Here is a 14,187-nt window from a genome sequence, read left to right on the forward strand (position 1 = left end):
ACCTGGCCATTCCACAGAGACCAGCGGGAATGTGGTCAAGCAGATCACTGCCAGAGATGTTAGAGGAATATCCAAGAACAATCATCATCATCACAGAAGGGACACATGCATACGCTGCGACCCTGTTGTGACAGGTCTCTTGCCTGAAACACAGGGCACAAACAGCAGGGTTAGCGACTGCTCAGCCACAGGGAATGTGAAGGGTGGAAGAGAAAATGCATCTAAAAGTAAAAACCATAGACACAAGCATGCGTTCACACTCTCTGCCCTGGTTTGCTTTTCTATTGCTGAGACAAAACCCTGAAACAAATCTGGGCGAGGAAAGCGCTTATTGGGCGTACACTTTCAGGCCACAATCTGTCAGTGAAGGGAGTCAGGGCAGGATCTCAAGAAGGAGCTTCAGGCCAGACGTCTGAGCAGAAATCATTGTCTCCAAATTTTAATGCAGTCTCCTAACTATGCCCCACAACACCGCTATTAGAGAGAGAGAGAGAGAGAGAGAGAGAGAGAGAGAGAGAGAGAGAGAGAGAGAGAGAGAGAGAGAGAGAGAGAGAGAGACTTTCCTGGGGAGATGCTCGCACCCACGTAACACTACACTACGTTCACTACAGAACGGGAGCTCGCTACAGGCTGAAGTAAGGATTGCACCAAAATCCAATCTAATCAACCAATGAGTTTTTACTGGAATTACCAACAAGTTACTAAAGTTTGATACATTAAATATTCCTTACTATTCAGCTGTTAACCCATTAGTAAAACAGAGTAACTACATTCCAACTCTGTGGAGAACTGTCAGTACCCACCCACAAACAGTACAAGAACCCCCAGTAAATGAAATTAGAAATATACTGAGCACCTGTAATGAGCCAAACACTGAGCTTAGGTTCCTGCAACAACCACAACAGGAATAAGAATAACAACCCGAACAGTCACAAACAACAGCTAATATATACATGGACTGACTATGTGCTAGGTGTTCTGCTACACAGCATCTCATTTAATTTTTACTGTGCAGGAGGCAGAAATCAGTTATCAACATACAGTTGATACTGAGGTTCCAGTGAGTTTAGGTCATTTCCCATCGGTCATGCAACTACACGGTGGAGAAAATGAGAATCAAATACAAACTACCTGTTTTGGTATAAATGCATTCCCTGATAAAATCAAAACACTGAAGCCATAAGCCCTGCAACCTCAGGATGCGATCTTCCTTGGAAACAGTTGTTTCTTATATAATTAGTTATGGTGAGGCCACAGTGAGGTAGACCACTTTCCTATTCAATATGGCCGATGATCTTATGAGGCAGTCGTGAGAAGACAGAAGACGGGGCAGGAAGAATTCCACATAAAGACAGAGGCGGAGACTGGAGCTATGTGACTCCAGGTCCAAGAATCTCAAACATGGCTAACCAGCCAGCAGAAGCAAAGGGGGAAGGGGGCGAGCAAGGATGCCGCTGCAGACTTCACAGAGAGGGGGGACCCCCCTATGCCATGATTTTAAACTCCAGAATGAGGCAGTCAGTTTCCAGATCTTCAAAACCCTGTTTTGTGTAATCCTTTCTTACAGTAACCCTGGGAAGCTCACACAGCATCTAACTCTAAGAATCCAGAATAGGTTGCTTCCTGTCCACTCTTGGATTATTAAAGAAACATTTGGTTACATGCAAAATGGAGTTTTCCAATGTATTACATTCTAGTTACAGGAGGACTTATTACATAAATGTTTTAAAGTAAAAATTCTCTTATTCTGCCTGTTATGGTAATTCATTTTATAATTATTTTTAAGTATTTTATAAAATAAAACAACTTTACCCTTTTAAATAGAGTCCAACAATGAGCACCCTGAAGCAATTTCCATATCCAAAAGGATGTCTGTGTTGTGGGTAGCTGGAAACTGTTCCCACCTGAACTGATCCCTGAAGCAATTCCCATGTTCAAAAGGATGTCTATGCTGTGGGTAGCTGGAAACTGTTCCCACCTGAATCTATGAACTTTAGAAACTCACCTAGACAAAGCAGGCTAGCCATAGGACTGCCAGATGCCACTAGTCTACACGATACACAGTCGCAAGGGAGCCAGCATTTTCTAGACACTAACTGTCCATCAAAGGGAAGAACTAGAAGAAAAAGGGGACACTCAGAAGTGACAGAGAGCTGGAGGAGGTTACTCAGCAAAGTGCTCATCTTGCAAACACAAGAACCTCAAGCAAAAAGCTGGGGGTGGTGGTACACCCTTATAATGCCAGCACAGTGGGGACAGGAAGATCCTTGGGGCTTGGACAGCAGCCTAGCCTACTTGGTGATGCCAATAAGAGACACTACTTCAGAGAAAAAGGTAGCTGGAATCTGGTTAACAACACCACAGTTTGCCCTCTGGCTGCCACATTCATGTACATACACATGCATGTGCACCAACTAGCACACACATGAATAGGCACACACATGCACACACACACACAAAGACAAGGCACACACACATAAAGATAAAGAATATATCGAATACTTGTTTTGGAAGTGATTTTTTTTTTTTTTAGATTGCAGTAAGAAGGATGGGGAGGAAGGAAACTGAGAGCAGAGAGAGGAGAAGAGGTGGGAAAAGAAGTGGAAGGGGCAGGAAAGGAAGAGAGGGAGACAGCAGATGGGACAGGGATCAAGAGAACAGACAGGCAAACAAAGGAAGAAAGCAGAGCAGGGGAGATGGCTCAGTATATAAGGCATTTGTGGAATAAATATGAAGACTTGAGTTCAGATCCACAGCACCCATGTAAAAGCGATGCAGTCATGGTAGATCTGAGTAGCACAAACAGAATAACTCTGCTGAATGAGAGACCATGCCTCAACAGGTGACGTGTAAAGAAGAAGACACTCCAAGTCAGCTTCCGGGATTCACATGCACACACATGTAAATCACACACACACACACACACACACACACACACAAAACTGTACATAATGCCATACACATGCAAAAAATGACAATCAGGTGTATTAAATGAATATACCCAAGTCAGACTACACCAGGTTTTAGGAATAAAAATGCTGCCATGTTTATAAAGTGGCCTGAGAACATTTAAAGGCTGATTAAAGGGCTCTCCAGAGAGACATGCTCTCCAGATACTACCTCATATTTCCATAGTAGGAAATGTTTATGTGTTTAATATACTGAATTTTGCTTCTGTGGTGTGTTGTATATATGGGTGTGCCTATCATTTCATAATCTAAATATTCACTTTTCTTAAATTATGGTTTTAAAATTCTAAATCGATTGCTTTATTAGAAAGTTTTGGCTGGGATGTTAGGAATGGGAGCAAGCACTACTTACAACACCTCAGCTTAAGACAGTCCTAGGGCCGAGCAGGCTAAGACAAAGGGTTCGTTCCAGTTGGACACCAGCCTTGGTGTGGAACACTGTCTCAAAAAAGGTGTTTTCTTGTAAACAATTGTCCGTTTTATACATCTTCAAAATATAGGCATTTCTCTGTATAGTTCATTAGACAGTACAAGGCACACCTCACACATCAGAATCCAGAGGGACAGAAACCACACAAGGTACCTCCTTCACTCTGCCCACGGGGGTAACCAGGCCCGAGTTCTGGAGTCAGATGCCCACCCTCTGCACAGCTCCTGGAGATATGGAAGTCCACAGATGTGCTCTTCCTATGACCCTGCTCTGTGCTCTTTACTCACGTGATATGATGTTACCCTTTCTTGGCATGGAATCTTCTCATATATTTTCCACAAAGCTCCCCAGAAAAAGGCCAGTCTTTCCAATTCTTTGTAACGTGCCTTTGAACCACCATACTCTTGCTTAACTGATTTATTTGCCTTTTTCAAACTTAAACTTTCTTGTAATATCAAATTCTTTGAATTATGATTTTTAAAAATTACTAATTTATGAAATGATGGCTAAGAAGAAGTTAGATTTTCTCCTGTTGAGGTGAAGAGACTCTTTTGGGGATCAGCTGCTCCTCCTCCTCCTCTGCTTGCTGCCCTCATCCTCTGGTTATATTTTGCTTCTTTCAGGCAAAAATGCCAGGTTCCCAAACAGACAACTGAATTGGTACCAACAAGGATCTGGGGCAGGGAGACAGTGGCTCCTGGAGAGAGGAGTCAGTGGGGCCCACCTGATGGGGGAGCTAACCAATCTCTTTGTCGGAGGGGCTTGACCCCTCCGGGGCTCCGAATACCTTTAAAAACATCCATGTGCTTTTGTTTGCCCTCTTTGTTTTCCTGGGCTCCTCACTGGAACCTTGGCTTTTGTAAGTTCCTTTTTCTTTCCTTTATTAAAGCTAAGTATTATATATTTTTTAAAAAGGTGTTTTCAAGGAATGATGGTGCAAAATAAATAAATAAACATTCAATGGGAAGCACTTTGAATTGTAATCTCTTCTGAGGTTGGTGACAGTGCTGTGTGACAGTCTGTTGTGGAACTGGGCAATGGGCGTCAGCATGCCAGAAGCCATGTGATCACACCAGGAGGCTACTCCACTCTACTGTAAGGTAAGTGATGTGGTTCAGTAGACTAAACACATCTGTAATCTACTGACATTTCCAAGTTCATTGGGGTTGTCAGAAGAAAAGGCCCACCTAAGTCACACAGCAGCTGGATTGGAAAGCAGGACTCTAGAAACAACTAATGTACAGCAAGGAATTCCTCTAAAACCTCAGACCATGGGGTGGCTTGTTTCACAGGGACAAAGTTGAGGACGGCAGCCTGAGAGCAAACAAGTCCTGACAAGGGCAGAAGAGGAGTGGCCATGCCGAGGAAGGTCCACAGGAGAAGACAGGGAAAGACCAACTTCCATGAGCCTGCATGTGTCAGGCAACAGCAGGAGGCCACTGGGCCAGATACTTGCATTGGGGAAAAGGGTGATGAAAGCCACCATTCACTTCTCTGCTGCTGGGAGAGACAACGAAGAAGCAACTGGGGGAAAATGGCTCGATCCAGACCAGCACTGCAGGGGGATGTGTCCTCCCATGCCAGTCATTAATCAACACAATGATCCCGTAGACATGCCTTCAGGCCAGTCTAATGGTGGGATTTTCTCAGTTGAGCCCCCCTTTTTACAGAGAATTCTAGCGTGCGTCGAGCTGACCACACCTAACTAACACATCATGGTTTATTAAGACTGAACCAACACCATTTGACCAGTGGTGAGGGATTTCAGCAAAAACCAAGTACTGACAGGTGACACCGTCCTCTGGAACAGCAATGTCTAGGGATGCACTGACCAGGTCCTGGGAACTGCGGGGTATTGTAGAACCATTTTTTCTACTGAACCATGCCATCTGGGAAGGAAGCTGCTCAAGACCTAGGAAGTGCTGAAGGGAGATTGACACCTGTGCTGCTGACTGCAGAGCTTAGGGGTCCCTCCTTCACGAGACATCACCCGTACGGGGTGGGCTTTCATTGACACAGCTGCCTTTGCTTCACCCATGCTCCTGTAAGTAACACTCATATCCCTTCAGTGACTGCAACAAACTCATTGGTTCGCCACGTCACATTTTGGTGATATCACTACTTTGATCTGTGAAAGACTTCCTCATGTTTCCCAGAAGTAATGTCACACCACATGAGTGCAACAGGAAGGAAGGAAGAGGACAACACAAGACTTCCCTTCTCTGAGATCATGATTGGCTTGAATTCACTGCAGTGATAGTACAAGCATTCTGATGCAATAAAAGAAAATAAATCAACATCTGTTAGTATTTTTTAGTTAATAAGTTCCCAGTGATTGCTCCCTTGCTTTCAGAGGTTCCTTTTTAAAAAAAAAATCTCTACTTATTTTATGACATTGGTGTTTAGCCTGCATTTGTATCTGTGTGAAGGTGTCAGATCCTGCAGTTAGACAGTGGCACTGCCATGAGGGTGCTGGGAACTGAACCCCATTCCTATGGAAGAACCCTGTTCCTATGGAAGAGCAGCCAGTGCTCTTAACCGCTGAGCCATCTCTCCAGATCCCCCTCTCTTTGGGGAAATGTCAAAGATTTCTTTTTGTTATGAGTAGCTGCATCTTGGTTTATAGACAGATAGCAGCAGGTGTTGGGGTTTTAGTGAATATTTTTGAAATGTAGCTTATAGAAGATGTACTGGAATTGTTGGAACATAGATCCCGGGAACTTATTTCGAAATATTTTAGATCTTCTCTGGGTACTAAGGGAGGAGATTTTCCTTTTCCGTTACTATGGAATGACAATGGTAACAGTGGGGTAACTTTCCCAGTGATCCCCACTTGGAGGAAAGACCAGCTAACCCTCAGGGGCTGCCGGGCAGGGGGTTGAGTGGAAGGAAGGTTCTGGAAGCAAGATTCATTCTGTTCTGGGTTTTCCTACTTTTACTGCTAACATAGCACACAGGTTTAGAAGAACAAAACAAGCAGGTCCCAGAGGAAATAACGGCCAAAACCACCAGTGCTATTTCCTACAACTGAGCTGAGAGAGCAAGGGAAAAGGTGCCTATCACACATGAGTGTGGCCTGTTCCTGCTCACCATGGTTCAAATCCATGTCTTAAGAGCCAACCCAGGGACACAAGTGCCAATTATTTCACTGTGTCCTTACTTCTCCTACAGTAGGTAGCTGGGCACATTCAAGATAACAGTTACCTTTGACACATTAGCATCAGCTCTGTAAACAAACATTTTGTTTCCTCCCACATCTCCATGTCTGTCACTGAGGAAAAGGAAAGTGGTAGCCCGTGTCCTGGTTTGTGTACTGTTTCACTTGGACAAGTATGGAACACTCTTCATTCGCTTGCTTAAGAGAAAAGGAAAGGCAACCACATCATATCTGCCCTTCCTTCATTTATCGCAAACTAAAGGTGGAAAGATGCTCAGAAACCAAGGAATACACAAAATCTGTAAAACCATGGTGTCCACAGACACAAAACCGTGAACCCACAGAGATGGAGACAGGAGGCTGCATTTCCTGATTTACCAAAAAGGAGCAGCTCTGTAGATACTCGTCTTGAAGCTTGACAGTAACAGCAGACAGAAAGATAATAGTATGCTTTGAATTTATAAAGTATGGCAAAAATAATATTTCTTTTCTACAATAATTCTTAACAAAAATCTCTGAAAATAATTACTCTTTCCCACATGTTAAAATTAAAACACACAGAAGTTATTTTCCACAATACACATATGACTTTGGCAGAGCTGAGGCATGAAACCATATTTTTGGCTTCACAGAATATGTGATCGAATGCTTTGGCTTGGCATGCTTGGGGCCTGAGGGGACTTAGTCACCAGCACCTGTGACTAAGAAGCCCAGTTGGTTGGGGTCTTTCCCAGTCTCCTCCTTTGCCCTCTGCTGTGGTTGCTCAGTAAGTTGAGTCACATCTCCAGCCTTCCTCAGCAGCAATGTTCAGCACCATTCCAGACTCTGAGCTGTTCCTCATACCTCCCAACGATCTCATCTCACCCTGTTCTTGGCAAATGGGTTCCCTCTCTGGAATGTCTTGCTTCTGCCATGTTCATGTGTAAACCTCACAAATGGACGTCTCTGACTCATTACCCATGAAAGTCACAGCCATTTCCTAGTATCCGGTTAGTGGATCCCATCCCAGAAAGGGCAACGTGTCACCCAGAGATAATTTTGGCAATACTAATTTTCTGAAAGGCATCTTGAGGGTCATCAAAGCATGGACGCTAGCATCTACAGATAGGAATATGCAAAACTCACATGAAAATAAAGAATCTAAAATTGCACATTTTACTATAATTTAGTATAGCTTAGAGCCTACGTCCAGTCCTCATAGTATTGTGTCACCATTTCCATCAACATTTTGTGGAGCTTCCGTGTTATGACTTGACCTGGCGCTTATGGAGAAAGTAAGGCATCCAGAAGGTAAAAGACTGAAATGCACTTCATCACAGGAGGAGCGCTTTGTTCTTAGCTACAGGAAGTAAACAAACAAGCACTTTTGGCCTCATCATACCAAGGATTCCTGTGCACAAATCATCAGTACTCCCATGACCCTAGGTCTGCAGAGGACAGTTCTGTAATATGGTTATACACACAAGCTGTTAGCCCCTGCAGCACAGACATCCCAGATCCCTGCAGGCCAAGGACAGCGGTGCCATACCCATGCATCTCTCATGAGCACTCAGTAGCTACACACTCGTGGTGCCTTCCCTGAAACAACAGCCCACGGCTGCAGCTATAGCCACACACCTTCCATAGCGCATGTTGTTCAGCGAGCAGCAGTAACATAGAAGAACAGAGAGCCTTGTAATCCTTAAGTATGACTAGCAGTGGAAAAGGCATGCCCTAAAAGAAGCAAGCTCGTTTTCTTAATCAAAGCCAATATCTCACAAGATTAATAGTAAACTAACTCGATGCCTGTTTGAGTCAAAATCTAACAAGTCAAATTGAGATTCAAATTTGCTTAGTGTAAGGGCTGTACTAAATGACCAACATTCATTACAGAAACAAAATCATGCAGTACTCATAACTAAAGCTGGGGAAAGACCCCCAAGGAAGCCACTATCACACCTCCTTTTCCTCTACCCAAGCGTCAGAAAACACTTTCCACACTGAACCCCGAAACAAGATTAAGAGGATACATGCTACCAGGGGTCCACCTCACCTGTCTGACAGTGACTAGTTATGAAGCAGGCTTTTGCTGTACTTAATCTTAACCAGGCTTAAACTGCTCTTGTGCTTTCGATATTTTTGTGCCCTCTTCTCCCTTGGCTCTTTACCCAGTCACTCAACTAAGAAGGGAAAGAAGAAGGAAGTGAGGAGCTGGGGATTCCTGGGATGTGTAAGTCATGTCCTTCAGAAAGACAGAAGGGTTGGCAGCTTGCAAGTTTATTTCTGGCTTAAGTCATTTCTGATCTGGGGCTTTTTGTGAGGTTTTAACTTGTATTCAGTTATAGAAACTTGGAGGAAGACTTGTTAGTTCCTGTATGAGACATAAACCAATATTACAGAAAGTAAGCTGGTAAAAAATTATATATATATATATATATATATATATATATATATATATATATATATCCTTATTCTTTAAAGGGTAATTCCCCAGGCTGAGAGTATAGTTCACTGGTAAAGCACATGTCTAGCATGTGTGAAAACCTGGTTGAGTTCTCAGTACAACAATCACACGCACAAACACACATACCACACATACACACACACACACTCACCCATACCAGGGGAGGTTGTTATTTTGATGTCACCATAACCTAGGAAATTAAGGCATCTATCCCAATCCCTTTGTAAGGTAAGGGTAATTGGCTCTACTCTTTATTGAGCCCCCATGGCTGAATACACATGCATCCAGTGGTCTAGAATACGTAAGAACAATGATGGAATCCAAACTAAGGCTGGATCCACAAGGAACAACTCAGAAGTGATGATGTCTCAGGAATGCTTTCTATATGCCAGGCATTTCCCAATCATATCCCATCCACTCAAAAACTATAATAATCACATAAGACTATGATATTTTGATAATTTCTAGAAGAAAAAATTAAGGCCAGCAGAAATCAAGCACTTTGATGAGAATGTAAAAGTGGGTGAAGACTGCAATGTGAGCCTCCACCAAGAGCCTACTGTGCGCTGAAGGAATCTGACACACAATGTGAACTGTCTACTGAGAGCCTACTGTGTGCTGAAGGAATCCGACACACAATGTGAACTGTCTACTGAGAGCCTACTGTGCGCTGAAGGAATCTGACATGTTGGGAGCAGTGAGACCCCCAGATCCTGAATTTCTTGTAATCCCCTGATCTGAGTGCCTACAGCTGCTCTGAGCACGAGACCTTCAGGAGTTCCTGATGGCAAGAGAGTGGTTTCTGGTGGGTTTGCTGGGGCGTGGCTATCTCTATATAATCTGCCCCTGAACACAATAAAGGGGGCATTCTTGGGGAATTCAAGGATGACCCATGTCATTGTCTCTCTGTCTGTGTGAGTCTTTGTGTATTTTAACTTCCTGCCCCTTGCCCGAATCTCGCGAACTGTGTGCCAGCGCACCGAATGCAGACACGGGGCGCGGTGCACGGCACTGACACACAATGTGAACTGTCTACTGAGAGCCTACTGTGTGCTGTAGGAATTTAACACACAGTGTGAGCCATCCACCGAGAGCCTACTGTGTGCTGTAGGAATTTAACACACAATATGAGCCCTCCACTGAGAGCCTACTGTGAGCTGAAGGAATTTAACACACAATTTCCCAAAGACAAAGAACATACTAAGTGTTGAATGAAGTTCAACTTAGAGAAAATGTAAAAATGCCACATTCTCAAAGAAAATGAAACAAATTTCTTTGAGTACCACACAAGAGTGAAATTTATGATTCCTATTCCTATCAAATTGCCTGGTTTTGAAGCTTAGGGTGACGAGGTTGACTGTTAAGTTTTAATGGTACCTCAATAGTCCTCATTCAGGTTTGTGAATCAACAAATGACCCAGGGCCCTGGTCAAGTATTGCTTATTTGGAACTCATTTATTTAGCTCCTTTATCAAATGCCTGTGGAGCATCCCTGTAATGACAGCAGATATAGTGACAGAAAAGGCTTCCCCTTGTCTCTTGAGATAAGATTGGTTCAAATATATTTTTAGTCACAGTATAAATAAAGAGTGAGCAAATGAAGCAGTCCACAACTCCCACCCTACAACCCGAGACTGACTGAGTTCTCACTGCTGACTTAAAGGAAACAACTGGGAACACGATGTAGGAGAAGTTGGAGTCTAACCCAAGCCAGTGAGAGTGAGCGATAAATGGAGGTTTGAGAAAGTATCAGCTCACTATTAGTTATAGTATTTTAAGCAAATTATTAAAAAAATCTTTATAAATAATCAACTGAGCTTTTCAAGCAGAGTCCTGTGCAGTTTCTGTGAGGTTTTATACTTTCTAAGTAGGCAGCATTCTTACCCGGATTCTACAATAGTCTGAAAACACAGGACAAACATAGGGCTTTGCTTTCATATTTTAACAAATAAGTTACCAAAATTGGTCTGTTGACAAGAAGTTTTGGCTTGTAGATGACTTGTTCAGGTATGCAAATACACAGGTCAAGATGACACCATCATGTTATTCATTGGCCAAAGCTTTTCATGAGAATAGTAACTTTACAATTGAAGAACTTGGTTTAATAGTCTAAGAAAAAAAACATATAAAATGCTTTGGCTTTGGGTGTAAGTATAAATCTTATACTCTATTTAGCAATTGAGATTTTATTTCTGTCAAACATTTAAGAAAATAAGTAAATACATTGCAGGAAGAAATAAAATATGTTATTTTATGAATAGCCATATATAAAACTCATATTTTATGTTCTTAAATTTACATTTAGTGTGTGTGCATGTGTGTCTGTAGACATGCTTGCACATAAAGATCTTTGGAAGTTAGTTCTCTCCTTTTACCGTGTGGTGTGGGTCCTGGGAATCAAACTCAGGTCATGCTTGACAGCGTGGCAGCAAGCTTCTGAGCCATGTTGCTAGCCCTAGATCTAGGTTTCTAAATACCAAAATTTAGTAAAAGAAATTTAGTTGCTTTAGAAAAAATTTGATTCAGTACTGTGTTAAAAAGAAGTGTAAGAAGAGCCCGGAATATTCCATAGCATTAGAAAGTAAGAAGTATTCTAGAAATTATGGAGATATAAGAAAAGGACACAGGAGACAACTTCAAGAGGCCATAAGTCATCAAATGTTGACAACCTGAGCAATAAGATGTATACCAAGTGTAATTACAGTAGATTGTGTAAGCCAGTGCCGGATGGTGGAAGAGTCCAGTTTAAGGAAGAACGTCCATCAGATGTAGGAAGAACAATGAACCATGTGATTGTTTGGCAACCAGATAATAACAGGTGATCCAGGAAAGAATGATGCATGAGCACTAAAATTCATGGGTGCAAGTATGATTTTATAAAAGCTGATCATGTTGGGAGAAAAAACCAAATCCAATTGGTATAATGGTTTAATTAAGAACTTCCAAGCTGAGTTCTCTTCAATTTGCAAATACATTGACAGAAAGACATCTGTTATTTTTATTATTGTTTTTGGAGGAAATATGATTTCTCTTCCACTCTGTCATGATATTTTCTAGTCACTGGTGACTCTCTCCTTTTACTTAAAAAATATTTTGGAAAATTAAAAACAAAAACTGCTTCTTTGTTCAGTCTCAGAGTGCCTGGTTACATGATGCTTGCTTAGTACAAAAGGGAAATGAGCAACTCTAGACTGAGAGAGCCAGGCAAACCTCAATGAGGAACTGAACTTACCACCAGCCGACAAGCACTAACCAAGCACACTTCCCTTTCCTTGTGCTGAGATGGGCAGAGCACTGTGGTCCTCTGGTCCAAAAGCACAACCTGATCTCAGGCATGAGAAAACCAATACGACAGATGTTCTCCACAATAGCCGCCTGCATTCTTCATTGATGCCAAGAACATGACAAAGGAGAGAGTAGACACCCCCAGGAAGAAATACACACGCGCAACAAGCAATGTTGCTTCTTGTTTGCAACTCATCGAGTAAAGGAGACATTGGCATAGTGAGGGATGAAATTCGAATGATGGCTCTTAAATAGTTAACAGAACCATATCAAAGTTAATTAGCTGCTCCTGATAACATCTAGAAAATTTCATAGGGATAAAAAATTTAGCATGTTATATCTCACACTATTTAAAAATGTTAAAAAGTAAAATGTGAATTCTTAACGTACAATGGAACTTACAAAGAACTGCCCTAATGATGTCTCAGCAAAAATAGCTGACATTTATACTGCAAAATGTTTCTATTTGAAACTATCCCCATTTTACTAATGATTTTAAAAACTTGGTGGCATTCGCGAATGTGGAAGAATTCTCCAATTAGAGGTCTCCTTGGAACCTCTAAGTACTGTAATGTTGGTGGCTCAGCTGCTTGCCTTGGTGTACACTTCCACAAGGGCTCTCTGAGGATGTGAGGAGAAAGGAGGCTTTAATAAAAACAGTTATTCAACAGGTCATTCAAATGTTTGGGGCAGTTAAAACGGAACACTAGGTCCACACTTTTATAGGTTCCAAAAGGAACAAAATTAATAATCACTGCAGTATATCCCAGAAATGCTCAGCTTAAAAAAAATTACGGGGTGGGGTAGATAAATACCAAGTCTAATAGCCAGAGGACTATGGAAAAAGGAATCACTAAAATCTGGTGCTCACAGGCTCACAGGAAACAAATATAATGTTCCAGTAAGAAAAAGAGACAGAAAATGAAGTGAAAGGAGTAAGTAAAGACAAAGGGGAAAAGAAACAAGATCTAGCCTTCGAAGAGGAAGGGCCACTGCTCTCTGAAGGAGGGCAGAAGCAAATGAGCTGTGTCTCTCACAGCTGTCACCTGCTCAGCCCAGGGCCAACCTCATTGGCATTCAGAACCCTAGAAGCTGCACTTGCAGGGGAACTTGAGGCAATTCCTACAGTACAACGTCTCAGACACCCGCCGGCAGCAGAAGACATCACCAAAGACCTGACTCTTCCGGCTGAGATACTTTGTCCATAGTCTTCCTTGGCCCAAGAAATAAATACAGATTCAGGGAGAAAAGCAAATGAAAACGTTTTCCAGACCCCAGTGGTCTAGTCAACCCTGCACCTCTTTCAGACCCAGAGCCATCTCTCTCTTCAGCCTGCATACCACATGAACACCAGTCCCACGAGTGCGAGAGATTTCTAGATCACATCTGCTTTGAAACAGGGATTAGCAGACTTATTAATAACAAGTCACAGAACAGTAAGTTCCAATTAATGACCAACAAGGCTGGTTTCCGTTACTCATTTCGTAGTTAACACTTCTGAAATCTATATTTAAAGTCAAACAAAGCCACTGGAGAAACTGACAGAATAAAACCTGTTTCCTCAGCATTTACTTGAAATGGAAAAACACATTACACTGTCCAGTGATTAGGTGGAAAGCTGTTATAATCTAAAACTAATCATTATGAGAAGTTATCAATTCAAAACTTTTCTAAGAAAGTTTATTTTGTGTATTAAGTTACAAGACATTCAATCAAATTTTTGAAGAAAATGAAGCAAGATAGTAAAATAATTGGCCAACCTAGAATCGCAAGTTTTACAGTAATTCTAACAAGTATCACTCACCATCCACAGGAGTCAGAATCACTTGCATAATAGGAAAGGGCTAAACTCAACAAATCTAGTAATACAAGGCAAATTGGAAATCACAGAAAGTGGTTTTGT

The sequence above is a fragment of the Arvicola amphibius genome, chromosome 1 (genome assembly GCF_903992535.2).
Source record: "Arvicola amphibius chromosome 1, mArvAmp1.2, whole genome shotgun sequence".
Classification (NCBI taxonomy): domain Eukaryota; kingdom Metazoa; phylum Chordata; class Mammalia; order Rodentia; family Cricetidae; genus Arvicola; species Arvicola amphibius.